Genomic DNA, 22,816 nt, shown 5'->3' on the forward strand with positions numbered 1-22,816 from the left:
TGTGCACAGATGGACGGGAGGGGACTGCGTGCTGCCCCCAGCCCCAGCCTCCCTGCAGAGTGGAGACACACACCAGAAGTGGGGGTCTGCTCAGAGCCCCCGCGGAGTGTCTCAGAGCATGCCCCACCCCAGCGGACACACACCATGGGGGGCTTCGGTGTGTGAGCTGCAGAGGAAACACCTTTTCTGACCGCTCATTGGCTAGGCTCCCTGTAGGCCACCACTTGCAGTGTTCTTGATAACTTGGGTAATAAGAATGCAAGAAGGTGATCTAGGGTTTTTCCACCTCACTCCTGGAGGAAGAAACAAAGGTCTGCTGCTGGAGGGGCTAAGAAATGGCATATCCTGCCCTACCTGGTTTGGCTATGTGGATAGAGCCTCAGCTTGTGGATCACAGGTTCCGGGTGTGATTCTGATCAAGGGCATGTTCCTAGGTTACAGGCTCCACCCTGGCCGGGGCCCAGGTGAGGGCTCATGCAGGAGGCAACCAATCAAAGTGTCCCTCTCACACTGATGTTTCTCTCTGTCTTTCCCTCCCCTTCCCCGCCCCCCCACATTGTCAATAAATCAATGGAAACATATCCTCAGGTTAAGATAAAGAAAAATGTCATATCCTTTGAAAGACACATCTTGAAAATGCCTAAAGAAAGTTGTCATTTTTTTTGTGGTGAAGGGCCTGGATTCTGTGTTGATGAAAATGCCTTGGTGGCTGCAGTGACTGGCAGTGGCTGCAGCAGTGGGGTGGTGGGGATGGCGCCTTCCCCTGATCAGCCTGGTCTCCTCCCGCAGAAGGAGGCCAGACTGCGGCTTAGGACATCCCCTCAGGGCTCCCAGACTGTGAGAGGTGGCAGGCTGGGCTGAGAGATCCCCCACCCCAGTGCACAAATTTCGTGCACCAGGCCTATAGTAAGTATACAAATATATACACATATTTGATATATGTACATATGTGAATGAAAACTTTAAAAATGAAGTGCATATAGAAAAATGCTCCTTTAAATATATAGTTTGATACCTTTTCATCAATTGGACACACCTGTTAAATAGCACATCTTGGAGTAATTTTACATATAATTTTCCTTGGTTTTTGTAAGAGGAAGACGCATTATCTAAGTCATGAATCTAAGGTGTATTTGGTTGGTTATTCCTACCTCAAGTACATTTCTGACTTAGGTATGCAAGATCAAGCTATATAGACTAGAACGTTGGGATCTTGATCACCCATTAGTTTGCCTAATTTTCAGAGGAGAATCTTGACCTTGCCTCCTTTAGCTTCCCAGAAGCTGAGGTGAGCTGGCTTTTTATTCAGGCTATGTTGTTGTGATGCTCTTTAGCTTTACAGAAGAATCTTAGCCCTGTCCTTATTCCTGTGTTTTTAAAAAAAAATATTTTACTGATTTTCTACAGAGAGGAAGGGAGAGGCATAGAAAGTTAGAAACATCGATCAGAGAGGAACATGGATCAGCTGCCTCCTGCACATACCCTACTGGAGATGTGCCCATACCAAGGTACATGCCCTTGACCAGAATCGAACCTGGGACCCTTCAGTCCACAGGCCGACACTCTATCACCTGAGCCAAACCCGTTAGGGCTAGACTTCCTGTTAAAGTACATGGATTTGGATTTGTTTAGTACCTTTGAACAGGAGCTCTCCAGACATGTTTTTAGGAAGGACAAACAGGTGCTCCTTGCACCCAATATTTGTTAGTATTGCTTAGAAGAAGCAGCATTTAGGAAGGAGTGCTTAAAGGATATAGCAGATCATACATTATACTAGATATTTTAAAATACACTCCTGGATCAAGTTAGATTAGCTGAAGAATAGCATCCTCATGTCATGTTACAGTTGATGACCCTACATTGACACATTTTTATCACCCAATATCCATAGTTTAATTAGGGCTCACTCTTGATGTTGTACATTCTGTAAGTTTGAACAAATGTGTAATGACATGTATTCATCGTTTTGGTATCATACAGACTATTTTTACTGCCCTAGAAATCCATGGTGGCTTACCTATTTATCACCATGTTCCAATCCCCATAACTACAATACACATCTTTTACTGTCTCCATAGTTTTGTATTTTCCAGAATGTCAGATAGTTAGAATCATACAAAATGCAGCCTTTTCATATTAGCTTCTTTCACTTAGTAATATGTATTTTAAAGTTTCCCTGTGTCTTTTTATAGCTTGATAGCCAGCACTTCTGTCTCAGAGAATGCTGTCCTTCCAGTTAGTTTTCTAAGAGGCTGAAATGTTTTCTTAATCACAGCTATATGGGAGGATAATTAAAGATGATGCAAAGGTTTAGGAAAGTCCTAATGGTTATAGGAAAAGAAAGTCCTTACTTTTGAGCCAAAGCTAGATGTGATTAAGTGGGTTTGCTTGTTATTGTTATTAATAAGGAAGATGAGTTTTGTAAGTCTGAAATATTAGCCCCTAACTTTTTATCCTTTTTAATATAAATGTTTATTTAGAATTTAAAAAATAAAGTGAGGACTTTAAAATGGGTTACAAGGTGTTGTATGATCTAAAACTTACCTGTATATTTTTCTCATTTTATCAGAATTTCTTTCTGGCTCATAATGGAATACTATGCAGCTGTAATAAAGAAGGATCTCTTGCCCTTTGAGACAACATGGAGGGACCTGAAGAGTATTATGCAAAGCAAAATAAGCCAGTCAGAGAAAGACAAGTATCACATGATCTCACTTAGAGGAGGAATCCAATGAACAAAGTAAACTGACAAGCAAAAATCTAATAAATCTCAGAGAGAGGTGGGGGAGGGGAAGTAATTAACCAATGAATTTATGTGCATATATGCATAACCATAGTCACAGACAATAGTGAATGCCTGGGATTAGAGGGTTAGAGCAGGGTGGAGGGGATCAATGAGGGAAGAAAAGGGAACATCTGCAATACTTTCAACAATAAACATAAAATTGCCAGAAAAATAGCAAACATGATAAGAGACCACCATGAGGTATGACTCAGCTCTATCAAATGTTAATATTTCACCATATTTGCTTTATTCCTTTAAAAGCATAAAGTATTACAGTTGAGCCTGGTGAACCTCACTAACCCAATCATCTTGTTTATCACTCCTAGGCAGGATATTATATTTGCACTAGCGGCCGGGTGCACAAAATTTGTGCACTCGGAGGGAGGGTGGGGAGGGTCTCTCAGCCTGGCCTGCATCCTTTCACAGTTCAGGAGCCCTCCGGGGATGTCTGACTGGATGTCCAGCTTCTGGCTGAATGGCACTCCCCCTGTGGGAGCACACAGACCACCAGGGGGCAGCTCCTGTGTCGAGCATCTGCGCCCTGGTGTTCAATGTGCATCATAGCAACCAATTTTTCTGCCGCTGGGGTGAAACTGGCTCTCCAACATCCCACAAGGGGTCCTGGATTGCGAGAGGGCACAGGCCAGGCCAAGGGTCCCCACCAGTGCATGATTGGGGCCAGGGAGGGACATAGGAAGTTGGCCAGCCAGGGAGGGACTGCGGGAGGCTCCAAGGCATGTCTGGCCTGTTTCAGTCCCAATCGGCTGGACCCCAGCAGCAAGCTAACCTACCGGTTGGAGTGTCTGCACCCTGGTGGTCAGTGCGTGTCACAGCAACTGGGTGACATTCTCCCCCTTTGTGGACAGTGCACGTCATCAGGAATGGTTAAGCAGCCTTAGCATATCGTTAGAATATTATGCTTTGATTGGTTGAATGGAAGACCGCACAACCAGACACTTAGCATATTAGGCTTTTATTATATAGGATATCACAGTGTGTCTCCATACTCTTTTTTTTTTTTAAATATATTTTATTGATTTTTTCGCAGAGAGGAAGAGAGATAGAGAGCTAGAAACGTCGATGAGAGAGAAACATCGACTAGCTGCCTCTTGCACACCCCCTACTGGGGATGTGCCCGCAACCAACGTACGTGCCCCTGACCGGAATCCAACCCGGGACCTTTCAGTCCGCAGACCGACGCTCTACCGCTGAGCCAAACCGGTTTCGGCTCTCCACACTCTTGTTTTGCAGATTAAACTTAAAATTCATGATATCATTTTGCTTATATCTATGTTGGGGGTTCCAAAGACACCCTGCCCCCAGGTATCACGGTTCCACAGGAGGATTCATAGCACTTGACATACAGTGGTACTCACAGCTCTGATTAATTATAGTGAAGGGTACCAAGCAGAATCAGCAGAAAAAGGCTCCTGGGGAAAATCAGAGGGAAACCAGGCACAAGCTTCCAAAGTCCCTCCCAGTGGAGTCACACATACACACAAAATAAAAACATTAGAGAATAAAAGGGGGAAGTGCTAAAAATTCAGTATGGTAATTCATAGTTTTCATTTTACAACAAATTCATTGTGAATTCTTGTTGACATACATTCCCCCCATCATTACTATTATCATTTTCAAATCCACAGTACATAGCAATGACATCTGAGGCCTCAGTGGCTTTCCCCTTCATTTTGTGCATGCTTTTGTGGTTGCATAATTTCAACAGCTCTCCCTTAGGTTGTCAGTAAGTTGTTGGTGTGATTGGGCAGGCCACCTTGACATAAGCCAGCACTTCACTGAGGTGAGGAAGATGGCCAGTTTCACCTTGTTTTTCTTTCAGCCATCCCTGTCCCACGGATTGTGAGACCTGCTAAGAGTGTAAAGCAGAATTACTCCCTGAAAGAAATATTCATTTTGATAAATCTGTTTTATGTAATACTTACCATTCCTACTCAGGATAGTTCTGTGGGTAGGTTTTAAGTAATTATTTCTAATCTTTCTTTTTATTTACTATTTAGGGTATAGTAAGACTAGAAAGCCTTAAAATTAAAAAAAGATCAGTTTATTATTTCAGACAATGCAGCACTGATTTATTAGTGTTATTTGCCACCGGCTCGCACCCACTGATGGTGCCAGCCCCAATTGCTCTGTGCCCTCAGCAGGTGCGAGCAGGGCAGGTGCTATTAGTGCATGGGAGCAGTAGCAGTGGGTGCTGGGCTGCCGACAGATAGGACCAGGAGGGGTCAGGTGGGCTGTGGAGGATGGGTCCCGTCCCTGTGACCACTGTAGCCTTATGGCCCACAGTTCCTTTCTAGGTGCACGAATTCATGCACTGGGCCCTAGTTTAATATAATTTAATAGAAAGTCAATATGAAGTAGGTTAGTGATTTTTATTTTATTTTTATTTTTATTTATTTATTTAAAAAATATATTTTATTGATTTTTTACAGAGAGAGATAGAGAAAAACATCGATGAGAGAGAAACATCAACCAGCTGCCTCCTGCACACTCCCTACTGGGTATGTGCCCGCAACCAATGTATAGGGTCGGCAACTAAGTAATTGCGGATTTAAAAAAAATTTTTTCATGGAACTAAATAACTTTATTCTGTAATGTATTGCCCATTTTGATCAATGACCTTTTGCCATCTTTCAGGCAGCATCATAATCCCACGTTCAAAAAACTTCTGGTTTTTATTAGCAAAAAACTGAATCAGGTACGATTTGACATCATCATCATTATTGAAATTTTTACCATTCAAGGAGTTTTGTAAAGATCGAAACAAAAAGTAATCAGATGGTGCAAGGTCAGGACTATATGGTGGATGTGGCAAAACATCCCAACCAAGCTCCATTAATTTTTGCCGAGTGACCAAAGATGTGTGTGGCCTTGCATTGTCATGATGGAATACAACACCTTTTCGATTTGTCAATTCGGGCCGCTTTTCTTCAACTGCATTGTTTAATTTCGTTAGTTGTTCAATGTAGACATCAGAATTGATCGTTCGGTTGGGTGGTAAGAGTTCAAAGTAGACAATTCCTTTGTAATCCCACCAAACTGATAACAAAACCTTCTTTTGATGAATATCAGCTTTTGATGTTGTTTGAGTTGGTTCACCTGGCCTGCTCCACGATCTTTTCCGCTTGATATTGTTGTAAACAACCCATTTTTCATCGCCAGTTATCAGTCGTTTTAAAAATGGATCATTTTCATTACGTTTCTTTAGCAAATCGCAGCTGCTAATGCGTTGCGTTAACTGTGATTCTTTCAGTTCGTGAGGAACCCATGTATCGAGTTTTTGAACATAGCCAAGTTGTTTTAAGTGATTTTCAATGCATGTATGTGATACATGAAGCTTCTCTGCAATCTCACGTGTTGTACTGTGACAGTCCGAATTGATTATTGCTTTGATTAGGGCGTCATCAACTTCAACTGGACGACCAGAGCGTTTTTCATCTTTGAGTGAAAAATCACCAGAACGAAATTTGGCAAACCAATTTTGACACTGCCGTTCTTTTAAGGCTTCGTCACCATAAACAACACATAACTTTTTATGAGCTTGCGATGCGTTTTTCCCTTTGCGGAAATAAAAAAGCAAAATATGACGAAAATGTTCCTTTTGATTTTCCATTTTTCAACGAATGCCAAACGAAAACTACAAAACAGATCAAAAAACTTTTTTTACTGATTAACAGCTGAATAGCCAACTATCAAATAACAAAATGTGTTTTACATTTGTACTACGTCTGCAAACCTAAAAATTCAACTGAAGCCATATATATGTGAAACCCGCAATTACTTAGCTGCCGACCCAATACATGTCCTTGACCCGAATCGAACCTGGGACCTCTCAGTAGCTTAGCATATCGTTAGAATATTATGCTTTGATTGGTTGAATGGACCCTCTATCCACTGACCCAAATCTGTTTCAGCAAGGTTAGTGATTTTTAAAAAAAGGGACTTTTCTTGGAGCAATGGGCATATGACGAACTGTGCAGGTGATGTTTTGTTGAGTCCTACAATTGAAGTCTGTATGGTTTTGTGAATCAATGTCATCCCACTAAATGCAATTAAAAACAAACAAACAAACTCAGTGTCCTCCCAAAGAGAACAAAAGCCCAGTGGTTTTAGGCAATTCCTGTCTCACCCAAACATCCATTGCCACTAATTTGGTGCTTTCCAAATGGTAATTTATTGGGCTCTTTTCTTCCCTCTTTCCTTTCCATAGCAATTTACTCTTCAAGGATTAAGGCAAAGAAATATAGCCCTTGAGCCTTAGATACATTTAGCAAGATTTTCAGAATTTGTATAGCTATGATTTATGTGAGGCATCTTGGCTAGTTGTAGAAATGTTCTCAAGAGTAAAAAGAATTTATTTGAGACATTGTCACAATTCTTAATCCAAATAGTTTACAATAGAAGATAATTCACTAAGAGTGGACAGAGCAAAATTATCTCTTTAATATCGGGGAGATGATGCCTGGAATAATCAAAATAGGCACAATTACCTAGTTCATTTTGTGTAACTGTTGCACAGATTTATTATTTTTCCTCTTTCTGATTAACCCAGCACTGAAGTTTGGTCCAGAGAAGTCAGGGTCCTTGTTTTTTACAGGCTTTTTCTCTTTTACACTTTACTGGATAATCTCAGGCACTTTCCCCTTAGAGCTGTAAAATCCTACTCTTAAACTCCCAGTCCATTTTTGGGGAGTGTTAGCTCCACTTAGCAGTTCAGGGCATTCACCCTTCCCAGGTTTTCTTTTACCAAAAATAAAGACATCATTAAAATCTTTAAAGAAATGCAAATGAGAAGAGGCTTTTTATTTTTTTTTTATTTTTTAATTTTTTTAAGAAAACACAGAATGAATTTGCAGCTGTTAGGTGAGTGGGGTTTCACCGTGACATGGATGTGTGTGTTAGAAATGGTGTTTTTATTGTCAGATTATTCACTTTTAATGTTACCTAAATAGGTTCAAATTTCAATTAGTCCTACGTGTCCATTAAGTTTCCTATTTTAAGAGATGCTTTTGCCAACTTGGGGGAAAAAATCGTCTTTTTATGCTTTTGTTTGAGATTGGATGTAGACATGTATTTCTTGCATTTTTACACATTGAGAAAAACAGTGGCTGAGAGCAGATTGACTAGAAAATGGAAGACCTTGATGGGAAGACTAAAAGCATGAGAGTTGAGGCCAGCTTCCTGGTTTTATGACCCAGGCTTGAATAATATCTGATTTTTAATATATCACAGAAAGTTTACTAAATTTATAAGGCCTCTGGTAGTTCCATGGTTTTTCAGTCTCATCTCTCTTCCTTGCAGATAAGGATGAGATCACAGTGATTGCAGTTTATGTGGGAATGCCCTGCTTCAGAATACTTGGGGTGTGACCGGCCCTAGTGTACTTGTGTCTCTGAGTAAAACCACAGAACAAAGTCTGGTCGCATAGATTCAGAATTATGGAACTGCAATTGATATCAGGTGATTAAATCTAAATATGATTATACTTTCGAATTTCCTGTTACAGCCTGGTATAGAATTGGGCAGATCATAATAGTTTGAGAATTATTTGATAACTTTAAGCAATATATAACTTAAGTCACAAAAGGTAGAGGTTAATTTTGAAAGTGCCAGAAATTTTGAGCTCTACTGTCTTGCTTAAGATGTGGTCACTGTTAGTGGTCAGTACCTGGAATTGTAAGACAAAACTAAAAATGAACTAGAAACTAGTTTAGGAAAGTATAGACCAGAAGACCAAAAGTTAAATAAATGCAAAAGTTTGAATAAATAGGTGGTGGGGATAGAGCTTGCGCATATTGGTGTAGATATATTGAAGTCAAAATAGCTGTTAAGCTCAGCAAGCATGGCTCAGTGGTTGAGTGTCGGCCTATGAACCAAGAGGCCACAGATCCCCACTGGGGCACATGCCTGGGTTATGGGCTCGATCCCCAGTGCGGGTGTAGGAAACAGCCGATCGATGATTCTATCTCATCATTGATGTTTCTCTCTCTCCCTTCCTCTCTGAAGTAAATATAAAATAGCTGGGCTTTAGAGTCAGTTCCATGTTGATATTGTGAGTGAAATAGTAACTCTCCAATAGCAACTCATCCCCTGAACTGGAGGGTCTCTGGTTTGATTGTTGTTTCTCTGTCACATCAATGTTCTCTCTTTCGTTCTCTCTCATTAAAGAAACACACACACACACACACACACACACACACACACACACACACCCTCAGGTGAGGATTAAAAACAACAAACAGTAACAACAAAAAACAAAACTTTAACCACTTTCCAGCATATTTTATTTAAATTGATCCATTGTTGCATACTTATTTGGTTATTTTTTAGGGTAAATTCATACAAGTTAAATTATTGGTTCAAATGATATAACCACATTTAGAATTTAAGGTGTATGGTCATGTGGCTTTTTTTTCTTTTTTTTTTAATTCTCACCTGAGGATATTTTTTCACTAATTTTGAGAGAGAGTGGAAGAGAGAGGGAAAGACAGAGAGAAATATCTATGTGAGAGGGACACATCAGTTAGTTGCTTCTTGCATGAGCCCCGACCAGGGCTAGGGCTGGGAAGGAGCCTGCAATCTAGATTTGTGCCCTTGACCGGAATTGAACCTGGGACCCTTGCATCTGTAAGCCAATGTTCTATCCACTGAGTTAAATTGGCTAGAGCTTTTTTGTTTGTTTGTTTGTTTTTTTTAATTAAAAAATATTGTTTATGTAGTATTTTCATTTTGAAATTCCTTATTTATTAGAAATAAAAGTAAAACCAAACTCATAAAAAATAGATATGATACAGAATGCGGGGAGTGGTCAAGACCGGTTTGGCTCAGTGGACAGAGCGTCGGCCTGCGGACTGAAAGGTCCCGGGTTCGATTCTGGTCAAGGGCATGTACCTTGGTTGCGGGCACATCCCCAGTAGGGGGTGTGCAAGAGGCAGCTGATCGATGTCTCTCTCTCATCGATGTTTCTAACTCTCTCTTCCTCTCTATAAAAAATCAATAAAATATATATTAAAAAAAAAAGAATGTGGAGAGTGGAGTAAGGGTAAGGTCAAAAGGTATAAACTTCCAGTTAAAGGATACATAAGTACTGTATAACATGAAGACTACAGTTAACTGTATAAATTTTATTTTTTGGCTTTCTCTTTTTTAAAAAAAATATATTTTATTGATTTTTTACAGAGAGGAAGGGAGAGAGATAGAGAGCTAGAAACGTCGATGAGAGAGAAACGTCGATGAGAGAGAAACATCAACCAGCTGCCTCTTGCACACCCTCCACCGGGGATGCGCCCACAACCAAGGTACATGCCCTTGACTGGAATCGAACCCAGGACCTTTCAGTCCACAGGCTGACACTCTACCACTGAGCCAAACCGGTTTCAGCGGCTTTCTCTTTTTGTATCTATATGAGATGATGGACTGATTTTATAGCAGTAATCATTTCACAATATATATAAGTCAAACCATTACATTACACTATACATTTTAAACTTATACAGTGATAAATATCAATTATATTTCAAAGCTGGGGGAAGATTTTTTTAAGAGCTTTTAACATTTCCAACTGAAGTTGAAAATTGCTTTTGTTAGCATGACTTTAATTTCCACTTTTAAAATGAAATTATGGCACCCTCTACTGATTTGGAAAGGAATTGCTGAAAAGTAATATCCAGGTATGAATAAGACTGTGTCAATGCATAACTGAGGCTTTCTTGTTATTCATGTGATGGTCCTGTTTGCTTGTACTTCTCATTAGGCAGTGGGATGACAGACATGCACTTCAGCCCATATTGGAAGCAGGCAGAGGAACTAGAGTGAGCAAATACATGGAGGCATGAAATAATGGTGTTTTGGGGCTTTGCAGGAAGTTTTATAGAAAATTTAAGGGACATTATTAGTGTGATTTTTGCTATGAAAGTCACTGGAGAGGTGCCCTGGCCTGTGTGGCTCAGTTTATTCCATACACTGAATGCCTCCGGCTCAATTCCTGTTCAGGGCACATACCCAGGTTGTGGGATTCAATCCCCAGTTGGAGCACATTTGGGAGGCAAACAGTTGATGTTTCTCTCTCACATTGATGTCTCCCTTCCCCTCTCCTCTCTCTAAAATAAATTAAAAGATTAAAAAAAAAAAAGACAGTAGAGAGGATCGAGGGCATGAATGGTTTTAAGGAATTTTTACTTTATCATGAGAATGCTGAGTTTTCTTTTATAGCTTTACTATAGGCCCAGTGCACAAGTTCATACACCAGTGGGGTCCCTCAGCCTGTCCTGTTGGATCAGGCTGATACCAGCTCTTTGGCATCCTCTGAGGGGTCCCAGATTGCAAGAGGGGGCAGGCCAGGCCGAGGTACCCACTTATGCATGATCGGGGCTGGACCCCAGCAGCAAGCTAACCTACTGGTCAGAGTGTCTGACCCCAATAGTCAGTGCATGTCATAGTGACTGGTTGACTGTCTGCCCCCTGATGGTCAGTGCATGTTACAGGGAGTAGTTGAGCAGCCTTAGCATATCAGTAGCATATTAGGCTTTGATTGGTTGAATGGCCAAATGGCTAACTGGTTGACAGGACACTTAGCATATTAGGCTTTTATGATACAGGTTTAAAGTGGTAATGTGGTCATTTAAATAGCTTAGAAAGAGGATGCTGGTAGCAGTGTGTAAGAGGGGTAGGAGGTAGGAACAGACCAATTTGATGGTCATTGCATTTGCCGGGTGGTTGATGAGGATCCCAAAGAGACACATAGCTCTGAAATAGGAGAGACTGGGAGACATGGAAGTTCTTTTCCAAAAACTTACCACAAAAAATTTCAAATAAATAGAATAGTACAATGAACCATATATGCTCACCTTAGTTACATCAATTGGTAACATTTTGCCATATATATATATATATGAAGCATTTTAGAGTAAGTTGCAGATATCATTATCTGCATCTCTAATTACTGTATTTTCTGGAGTATAAGATGACCCCCTAATTTTACAGTTAAAACATAGATTTAGGCCTATATTCGCTGTATAAGACTACCCCCCATTTCTGAGGCATCACCAGTTCTTTTTTTAGTAGACCGCCTCTCTGACTCTGGCCTATCTGAGCAGGCTTTTTACTAGAACACAGTGGTCGTCTTATACGCCGGAAAATATGGTACTTCAGCAAGCATCTCTCCAAAATAAGGATGTCAGGGGAGAGATGTTCCAGGAGATAAAGCAGGAAAGTTAGGTTTGGGGATTAAAGATAATAGGTTATTTTATAGCCAATAAGAGGACCCACATTGGCACAAATTCTTGGTTTACTTCTATTAATTCGTGACTATAGAGTGTTTTTTTCCTGTCCTGAGAGTTTCAGAGATGGAGATATGGTAAATACTATTACATTTTAAATATAAACTTTAAAAAATTAAAAAAAAACATTTATAATCAGAAAAAATGTCAAATGCACACAATGGTTAAAGAGAATACAGTAGATTCTTAGGTCTTATTGGAGATCCGTTCCTACTACGAGACATAATGCAATTTTTGCCATAAGTTGGAACCCACTTACATAAGCACCTACGTCACTCACATGGAGCACATACAGAGCAGTAATGAAGTGAAACAGTAAGAAAAAATTAAAAGAAAGATAACAATTCCTGACCTTTACTTGTGGTAAATAAATAATAAAAAATATAAAGCACATATGTACATACGTTGAAATGATGGACCTTTTTTTTTTTTTTTAAAAAAATTCTTTATTGATTTCAGAGAGGAAGGGAGAAAGAGAGAAACATCAATAATGAGAAAGAACCACTGATCTGCCTCCTCCTGCACCCTCCCCACTAGGGATCAAGCCCACAACTCAGGCATGTGCCTCCAACCAGAATCTAACCTGGGACCCTTCAGTCCACAGGCCAATGCTCTATCCACTGAGCCAATCCAACCAGGGCAAACTTTTTTTTTTTTTTTTTTTTTATATATATATAAATACTGTAAGTGGGAAATGGCGATGTAACCACAAAAGGATATGCATTGAGTCTGAGGTAACCTGGGGACTGCCTGTAGTGTTCTTGTGTGAGGTAGTGGACCGCCAGGCTTCTCTATGGTGGAGAGATGGATAATTACAGAGGAGATGACCAGCCTTCTCCCAAAAGGGCGAAGAGGAGCCAGGCCCTTGGATCATGCCAAAGGCCCAGATTGGCAGAAGTTAGTGTGAGAAAGCAGCTGTGCAACCAGCTCCAGTGTGATCCACCCCATGGCTCATGGAGAGAGTGAGCATCAGCAAGCCAACTGGCACTACGAGGGTCTACTAATCAGAGGTGTGAGGGTAGTGGTGGGGAGAGCCTGAAGCTGGAAATGCCAAAGAGCACTTGGGCATGGAATGCTCACCTTTTAATATCTTTATTTAGTAGGGAATTTGCTTAATATACCTTTGATCTAATAAATATTTTACGTTATGATTAATGAGATTAGTAACTCTTCCTCCTTTGGGAGAATAATATTATCATAGCTGAAATTAATGGAGATTCCAGTGTTCATTCATTCAACAAGTGTACTTATGGAGCCACTTGTTATTATGACAAATGCTATTCTAAGACACTAGGAATTCAAAGTGAGCAACACAAATTCCCTGCCCTTGTGTGTTTTATATTCAAGTAGGAAAGACACTACTCAAGATAAGTGAAATATATGTAGCATATTAGGTTGTGATAAGCACTAAGAAGAAACATTAAGTGAAGGCAGGATATGTATGAAGGGAGGCCAAGAAACTCGATTAAGATGCCATTTGTGGAAAGACCCATGAAAACTGAACCACTGGAGTTGTGTTGATATGTATAGAGTTTGCATCATTTGCCATTTCTTGTGTGGGTCTGTCTCCTTTCAAGAATGTATGAACAATGCGTGTATACGAAGTAACTTACAGTTGGCTTCTATATGGCTTTATTACGTTGAGTGGTTTCCTTCTATTCCTAGTTTATTGAGTGTTTTAATCAGGAAAGGTATTGCATTTATACAAATGCCTTTTATATGTGAATTGAGATGATCACATAGTTTTGTTCTTCATTCACATAATGTGGTTTATCACACCGATTGATTTTCATATGTTGAATCATCCTTGCATTCCTGGGATAAAGCCCACTTGGTAACGATATATAATCCTTTTAATGTGCTGTTGAATTTGGTTTGATAGTATTTTTTAGGCTGTTTAATTCACTATTTATTAGGGTTATCAGTCTGTAGTTTTAGTGTTTTTGTTTGGCTTTGGTCTCATGGTAATGTTGGCCTCAGAAGGAGCTTGGCAGCGTTCCCTCCTCTTCAATTGTGGGGAAAATTTGAAGGAGGCTTGGTGTTAATTCTTTAAATGTTAAGTAGAAAAAAAAAGTAGAATTCTCTAGTGAAGTCACTGGTCCTGGGCTTTTCTTTGCTGGGAGATTTCTGATTACTGTTTCTATTTCCTTATTCATTTTAGATGTTTTTGGATTTTGTCATGGTTTTGTCTTGGTAGGTATGTTTCTAAAAATTTCTCCATTTATTCTAGGTTGTCCAACTTGTTGGTAGTTTGTTGTAATCCTTGTCATTTCTGTGGCATCGGGCACGTCTTTTCTTTACTTTTAATTATAGTTATTTGTATATTCTATCCTTTTTTCTAAGGGTTTGTCATTGTGTTCATCTTTTGGAAAAAAACAACTTTTAGTTTTGTTATTTCTTTTTAAATTCTCTATTTCATTTATGTCTGCTCTAATCTTTATTACAGTGGAACCTCGATTCTCAAATTTAATTTATTCTGGAAGGTTTGAGAAATGATTTGTTTGAAAACTGAATCAGTTTTCCCCATAAGAAATAATGTAAATTCAATTAATCTATTCCCTGTTTAAACCTTGCTTATATACAGTACATGTCTAATGTACTATTTAATCTATAAATAAACATTCTTAAATTTATCAAAGCAAAATGAATTTTTAATATAACACTGCCTTCTAAATGCTATCACTGGCGAACTGCTTTTCAGCTAACTGCTTTTTGTTTATCCAAACAACAGTTTTTCTACCTATTCAATTGCCTTTGATTGCTATTTTGTGGGCATTTTCATATCTTTTGCAATATTAGCATTCTTGATGGTCTTGATATGTTTATTTTATTTTTTAGGAATTTATAAAGTCTTTTATTATGAAAAATTTCAAATATAAACAGAAATAGCTATAACAGCTAATGTGTATATAATGAACACCTAGCTTTAACAATTACTGTGTTTCCCCGAAAATAAGACATCCTCCGAAAATAAGACCTAGCTCATGGAAAGATAAGACATCCCCTGAAAATAAGACCTAACGCAACTTTGGGAGAAAAAATTAATATAAGACACTGTCTTATTTTTGGGGAAACAGGGTATCAACATTTAGCCAATCTTTTTTTTTTTTTTTTCTACATGGTTTTTTATTTTTTTAAATAAATTTTTATTGTTCAGATTATTACAGTTGTTCCTCCTCCCCCCACCCCCCAACCAATAGCTCTCATCCTCCCAGTTTCCCCCACCCTCTGCCCATACTCCTTCCCACATCCATAGGTGTACAATTTTTGTTCAGTCTCTTCCCACCCCCTACACCCTTTTCACTGTGACATTTGTCAGTTCACTCCCTTTCTATGCCCCTGATTCTATTATATTCACCAGTTTATTCTGTTCCTCAGATTTTTTATTCACTTGACTTTTAGATTTACTTGTTGATAGATACCGTATTTTCCGGCGTATAAGATGACTTTTGAAACGTAAAAAAGTCAACCGAAAATCGGGGGTCGTCTTATACGCCGAGTATATCCCGAAAAATGTCTCGATATGCCTCTAAACGAATTTTCCAACTCGATCCTGAAAATCATCTGGATATGCCGCTAAACGAATTTTCCAACTCGATCCCACACCAATCACTGCAAGGCTGCTCGGACAGCCTCTCTAACTCAGCCAATCCAAGCAGGCTTTTTATGCATGCAAATTATATTGCCTCGGAAGTGGGGGGTAGTCTTATACAGCGAATATAGGCCTAAACCTATGTTTTAACTATAAAATTAGGGGGTCATCTTATACGCTGGAAAATACGGTATGTATTTGTTGTTCATAATTTTTATCTTTACCTTTTTCTTCTTCTTAAAGAATACCTTTCAGTATTTCATATAAAACTGGTTTGGCGGTGATGAACTCTTTTAGCTTTTTCATATCTGTGAAGCTCTTTAACTGACCTTCAATTCTGAATGATAGCTTTGCTGGGTAGACTAATCTTGGTTGTAGGTTCTTGCTATTCATCACTTTGAATATTTCTTGCCATTCCTGTCTGGCCTGCATAGTTTCTGTTGAGAAATAAGCTGACAATTGTATGGATACTTCCTTGTAGGTAACTAACTGTTTTTCTCTTGCTGCTTGTAAGATTCTCTCTTTGTCTTTTGCTCTTGGCATTTTAATTATGATGTGTCTTGGTGTGGTCCTCTTTGGATTTCTTTTGTTTGGGGTTCTCTGCACTTCCTGGACTTACTATAAGTCTATTTCTTTCACCAGGTGGGGGAAATTTACTGTCATTATTTCTTCAAATAGGTTTTCAGTATCTTGCTCTCTCTTTCTTCTTCTGGAACCCCCATAATTCGGATCTTGGTATGCTTGAAGTTGTCCCAGAAGCTCCTTCATATTTTTGGATTGAAGGCTGAAAACTGAGGTTTTGGCTCTATCAGAGAAGAAATGTGGTTAATGTGCAAGCTATAGGGTATGGATATGAAATGAGTAGTTTTCTTTTTTGTAAGTAAACAGGATACAATAAAAAAAGATATTAAGGGAAATGGTATGAGAAGGAGGAGCTAATATTTGAGCATCTGGTATGTTCCCAATGCTTTAGATATGTTGTTTCCATCACAAGAAGTACAAGATTTATAGGTATTATTTCCATGTGATACCTGAGAAAACTGAATGAGAAAGCTTAAATAATAGTATTAAAAGTTAGCGTTGTGTAGTGTGGTTAGTAGTGTAGGCATTAGATTCTTACATGCTGATACTGGAATTTCTTCCAACTGTGGGCTTACGGCAAGTTGCTTAAAATTCAGATTCCTCACCCATAAAATGATGATGATAATGATTTCAAATGAAACAATGCATGTTGAGTCTTGGAAATAAATGTTATTTTATTTGGTTTCCCAAGGTTTCATACCTTATAAGTTGTCCATGTAAGTGATAGAATAAAGAGACTGGTCTGTCTCTCACCAAAGCCTGTATTCTTTTCAATATAGGACCTGTTAAAAATGTGCAAGATTAGAGGAAGTGAGAAGTAGAGAGTGATGAAAATGAAGTTGAAAAGTTTTAATAAAACTGTCATCTGTTGGTTGGCTACTCTAGGTTAGCTGTTTTACTTATGTCATTAATTTTAGTCTTATTTCATTAAATAGCCTGGCTAAGATCATGGAGTCAATAAGGCGGAGCTGGTCTGTCTTTCCAAATGTGTGCCCTTTTCATTAGTCTGGCTTCTCCCCATAAGTGAAGTAATGAGGTTACTCTGACCTTGAAGGGAAAGAGCTCTTGGAAGGTGGAGTTGGTCACATGTAGAATTACTTCTGAGTAGAGGCCAGTATGTTGTTTTTGGGATATATGGTGATATGGGTTTTGTCCTCAAGAAAATATAGTGGGAGATGTAAGCCCAGTAAACATAAAAAATTACATTGTTATATCTTAATTATCAAACATGATTACAGCCCCAGCTGGGTACTTCCGTTAGTTGGAGTATCATCCTGTACACAAACCCACCAAAAGGCTTGTGGGTTACATTCTCAGTGAGGCCACATACCTAGGTTGTGGGTCGATACTGGCTGGGATATGCAGAGGAGGCATCTGATTGATGTTTTTATCTCACCTCGATGTCTTACTCCCTCCTTTTCTCTCTCCCTCTGTCCTTCCTTTCTTTTCCCCCTCCACCTTCTTCTCCCTTTTTTCATTCTTCTCTCTCTAAAATCAATAAACATATCCTCGAGTAAGGATTAAAAAGAAAAATGATTGCAAGATTGTTATTTCTCCAATAGAGAGGACTTAAGGGAGTGCTGGTGGAATGCTGGGATGGATCTGGAATTCAGAGTTAGTTAAAGAAAATGTAATGATGTTATTCTCCCTTGCTCCCAAAATTAGAGGAAAGAGCTAAAATATAGCAACACAACAACAACAACAACAACAACAACAAAGTGAGTCACTGATGGTAAATGGTGTAATCTTGACTACCCAATATTGTATAGTAGTGGGTGGTAGAAAATAAACATAATTATAAAGAGATCATCACCCAAAAAGTTTCCCACTGTGAGAAGCTGGGGAGGTATCGAGAAGTAGATGTTGCTGGTTTGGCTTGAGGACCATCTGAGAAAAATCACTGGGATCCTGTGCATTAATTGTAGGTGGTTTGGGTAGTCTGGAATGAGGCCATTGTTGGTGAATGCCAGTTCATTCATTACACCTGTGCTTCCAGACAAAGGGCAATTGAGTGACTGAGTGCCTGTGACATTGTGTGCTTTCCCACAGAGAACCCTGATCAGGGGAATCCCTGATGCACTCATGGTTACTGTGCTTTTGGGCAAGTGGGCTAGGGCTCCTTGCAGACATTTCTAGCAACCTAAAGCCTGCGTGTCTCAACATGGGGATTACAAAGCAGCTTTCTCTTATTGCCGCTTTTAAGTCTTTCAAGTTTTATAGGATTCTTTCAATGGGATTCTTCTTTTCCATTGCTTTGGTATTTTCATTTCCACTTGTAGAAAGGAGGTGAGTTTTATATTACACAATAATTGAACCCTGTTGAGTTTGTAAAAGTGGGATGTTTTCATCACTCATGATATTTTCTTTCTTTCTTTTTTTTTTTTTAAAGCTGGGATATTTTTATGTTTGGTTATTGAAAGATGAAATAGAGAGGGCTGGAGACCAGGATGCCAGGACACAGGCTTTATTGAAGAGGAGTACCACTGCCAGCTGCTTCCAGAGAAAGAGAGCAAGGGCCAGGGTTCATGCACTTTTAAGGGGAGGGAAAAGAGGGGATGGGGTTTAGGGCACTCAGCACATGCTGATTGGTGGTTTCATGTAAGGCCTATGATTAGGGACCTAAGGAGTTAGGAATTGGGGGCTTAGGGTATTTGGCAGGTACTGATTGGTGGTTCAGTGCTCAGGAATGTCTGGCTGCAGGTGGAGTTTACATCTGTCCATCAGTTGGAGGAAGGGAGGATCTATCAGTTATCTTAACTAGAGTACCCTAACATGTTGACAGGTATAAGCTTATTTTTCATTTTCTGTGTGTAGTGACAGATTCTAAGGTTCTTGGACTAGACAAAATTGGAATTTGATATTGTTTATAATTAGGGATTGTATAGTTTAAAATTACATAACAGTTTTGGTAATAAAAATTGAAAAAAAATTTAAAACTTTCCTTGAATATGTATAATAATCAAAGTATGGTGTGCTAATTAGACCAGATGGCTGAACAGTGGAACGACCATCTGGACAACCTTCTAGATGAAGCTGGGCACCATGGCTACGAGGGCTGAGGCAGCTGCCACAGCTGCGAGGGCTGAGCTCCTTCCACGAATTTCATGCATCAGGCCTCTAGTTTAAATATAACCAGTAAAAATGTTACTGGAAAATATACTAGTTTTAGATATGTAAATCACTAGCTGATAAGATATAATGGTATAGAATAGTGGTCAGCATACCTGGCCCTCTACCTGTTTCTGGAAATAAAGTATTAGGATAACACAGGTATACATACTCAGTTATGTATTGTCTCTATTGAGACAGAGTCCACATGGACCACAAAGCCTAAAATGCTGACTATCTGCCTTTTGCAGAAAATGTTTGCCCACCCCTGACATAGAATAGTTCTCAACTTTTGGGGTCTCTGGATCTTTATGTACTCTTAAAAATTACTGAAGACTCTAAAGAATTTTGTTCATGTGCATTATATTGGTATTGAATATGAAAACTGTGAAATTAAAAATTATTTCAAATAATTTAAAAATAACAATATTAAACTGTGACATGTTAACATAAATAACATTTTTGTGAAAAATAGCATTTTTTTTCCTAAAACAAAACAAAGAAAAAATTAATGAGTTGGCAATTTCTCTAATGCCTGGCTTAATTGAAGATAGTCATATTCTTATATCACTGTATACTTTCAATTTGTTGCTATATGTTTTGGTTGAAGGAAATGAAGAAATCCAACCTCAGACAGATCTGTAGTTGGAAAAAGGAGAAATACTGTATAGTAAGTGACTGGTTCAGTTAATTGTGGATATTCTTTGATACAACACCAAAATGGAAATGTGGAATCTGCAGATACTGTATATCAATAAATTTATCATATTGGAGCTTTAATATCCATTGGTTTATTATTCATGCATGATTTTCATGCATTGGAAATTTTGCATGATGCATTAATAAATTTGAAATACTTGTTTACTAACCAAATCTTATCTAATAAAGAGGGAATATGCAAAATGCCCCTCACTCCATCACAATGATGGCAGCGCCCATAGCCACAAGATGGCAGTGTTCAGTCCTCTCAGCCCGGCCAGAGCCAGAGTCCCTGGTCCTTTCAGCTCTATGCTGGAGTCCCTGGACCCACCGGCCCAGCTGCTCTGCTTGCCCGCTGCTGGAGTTCCCAGTCCTTTCAACCCCGCCTGGAATAGGGGGGTGGGGAAGTGGCTGGAGTCCCCAGTCCTTTTGGTTTCTGCGGCCCTTGTCTGAAAACGGAAGCCTAGAGCGCGGGGAGCACCAGGAATCCTGGGAATCATGGTTCTGGTGGTGGACGTGTTGTATGATTCCTAGACACTCGAGCAAAGTGAGCCTGGAACAAGTTACCGTGTGGGTGGGGCTTAGAGGGGAAGCTAAGGTGAGAGACATAAGTAAAGTCAGAGTGTTGAGGAAAAATTAAAAGAAAGATATTGTGCAACTTCTAGGAAATGTCCACCAATGGAGCAAAAAAAAAAAAAAGAGGTCTATTATTCTGTGAGCACCAAACCAGACTGGGCTGGGGTCTCACACAATTCACTCGCATGATTGCAAAGACAGACAGAAATTTCACTCTCTTAAGTACCCAGCAAGGTACAATGCACCACATGCACGTTTTCATGAAAGAGGACTTAACAGCATCGTTTGCTATATACCCTTTGGTAAGTCACCTTTTTGGTGGTCATCTGTGTTAATTAATTGCCATAATCAAGAGTAAAAATTAAAACTTTCCTATCTTTATGACAACCAGGTCCTTACAGCTTGGAGCAAGGCAACTGTCTATATAATAATAAAAGTGTAATATGAGGGGTGATCAGGCAGGCAGTCAGAGAGCAGGCAGTCAGAGGCAGTTAGGGGCAATCAGTCAGGCAGGTGAGCAGTTGAGGGTGATGAGGCAGGCAAGCAGAGTGGTGAGGCACAATCAAGCAGGCCGGCAGGTAAGCGGTTAGGAGCCAGTGGTCCCGGATTGTGAAGAAGATGCTAGCAGGACTGAAGGACTGCCTCCCCACCCCCCATGCATGAATTTCATGCACAGGGCCTCTAGTGTTGTTATAGTATGCCAGGAACCGCATTTATTAATTTCAGCCCTGGTCTCAGAAGAGCCTTTGGGAGGCCAGTGGAAGTATACAAAGCGTTACCAGGTTCCAGCACATCTGTATTTCTTGGTTCACATAGTAGCTTACAAAGCAAAGACACCTTCTAGATGCAAGTTTTATAAAATTCATTTTTGCTTGAAAGCTTATGTTTCATCATTACTAACACACACTGTCAGTTTTTTTGAAGTCCCAGAATTCATTCATTTTCAAAAAAATGTTTGCCAAATTCTCAAGCTTCATTAATCTGAATAGCCTGAATAGTTTGTCTTTTAGTTGTTGGTTTCAAGTAAAAATGTTGTTCCATGAAAAATGACAGTTTGAGTTTACAAAACGCTTGCACACTGGCTTTTCTTTGAGACAGCAATTATTTCATTTATAGGAGCATCGCTTTCTCTGTATTGCTCTTTTCATCACACAGTATTCATAAGATATACCCAAGAGCAGTGATTTTCAACCTATGTTATCTCATGACACACAAACTAATTACTGAAATTCTGCAGTACACCAAAAAATATATTTTTTGCCCATTTGATAAAAAAAAAGAGTTATAATTTTGATTCATTGGATAGCTATGTTGTGTTGGCTGTTGCCAATTTTTAATTTGACAACCTAGGGAAAAAGAGGTCAGTGTCCCTGACTAAATAGTCAGGTTTTAAAAATGCTTTTGATACACCAATGTGCCACTGCTCAAGAGTCAATCCACCTTTCTGGTGGCCTTCCCCTTTGGTGAATGCTCATAGGCAACATCCATAGCCACCAGCCCACATGGCATGATCCTTCCACAAGGACTGGCTCTGGCTCATTGCCATGTGGTTTACCTAGAAGGCATGGAACATTCCCAGAAGCAAGGCCCAGCAAGCCACAGTGCCTTGCATGCTACCTCCAGATCCATCTGACCCATATTGTGATGCTCCACTGTAAGGTACTATAGCAAAATGAAAGCTGGTATCATTTTCAGCTTGGAAGAGTTAAGGGTGCCTGGCATCGACAAAAGATGGCTTGGACCATTGAGATTTCCATGAATCAGAGGAGGTGCAACAGGTCCAATCTTGGTATTGTGCTCCAAGCTCATATTTTTCCCAAGGAAGCCCTCAGATCCTAAGAAGGAAGACAGTTCTGCTGAAGAACTCAAGTTGGCCACCCAACTGATAGGACCAGTCATGCCCATATGAAATATCTACAAGAAGGACAAAGTCAGGGTCATCACAGAGGAGGAGAACTTCAAGGCATTTGTCAGTCTTTGCCTGGCTCTTTGGCATCTGGATAAAAAAAATCAATGAAAAAAATATCCTTAGGTGACAATTAACAACAACAACAAAAAGTTAATGACAAAGCAAACATTCTCAAAGCAGCCAGAGAAAAGAAGGAAAATTAATCAACATATCATCCAAATTCTCAGCAGAAATTCTACAAGCCAGAAGAGAAAGGAACCAAAAATTCA

At 39.5% G+C, this 22,816-nt stretch overlaps 1 protein-coding gene across 2 annotated transcripts in view; it reads left to right on the forward strand.

Annotated features, from left to right (window-relative positions):
* The window catches only part of MPP7 (MAGUK p55 scaffold protein 7), a 228,545-nt gene that overhangs the window by 15,857 nt on the left and 189,872 nt on the right, over nt 1-22,816 (forward strand). Inside the window, exon 2 of one of the 2 annotated variants that reach the window (XM_084876093.1) lies at nt 790-906. The exons of the other annotated variant lie outside the window; for it this stretch is intronic. The gene's annotated coding sequence lies outside the window, so the exon portion shown is untranslated. The remainder of the gene's footprint in view (nt 1-789; nt 907-22,816) is intronic. 2 annotated transcript variants of the gene reach the window in all.

The sequence above is a fragment of the Pipistrellus hanaki genome (assembly GCF_964339955.1).
Source record: "Pipistrellus hanaki genome assembly, chromosome: 1".
NCBI lineage: Eukaryota > Metazoa > Chordata > Mammalia > Chiroptera > Vespertilionidae > Pipistrellus > Pipistrellus hanaki.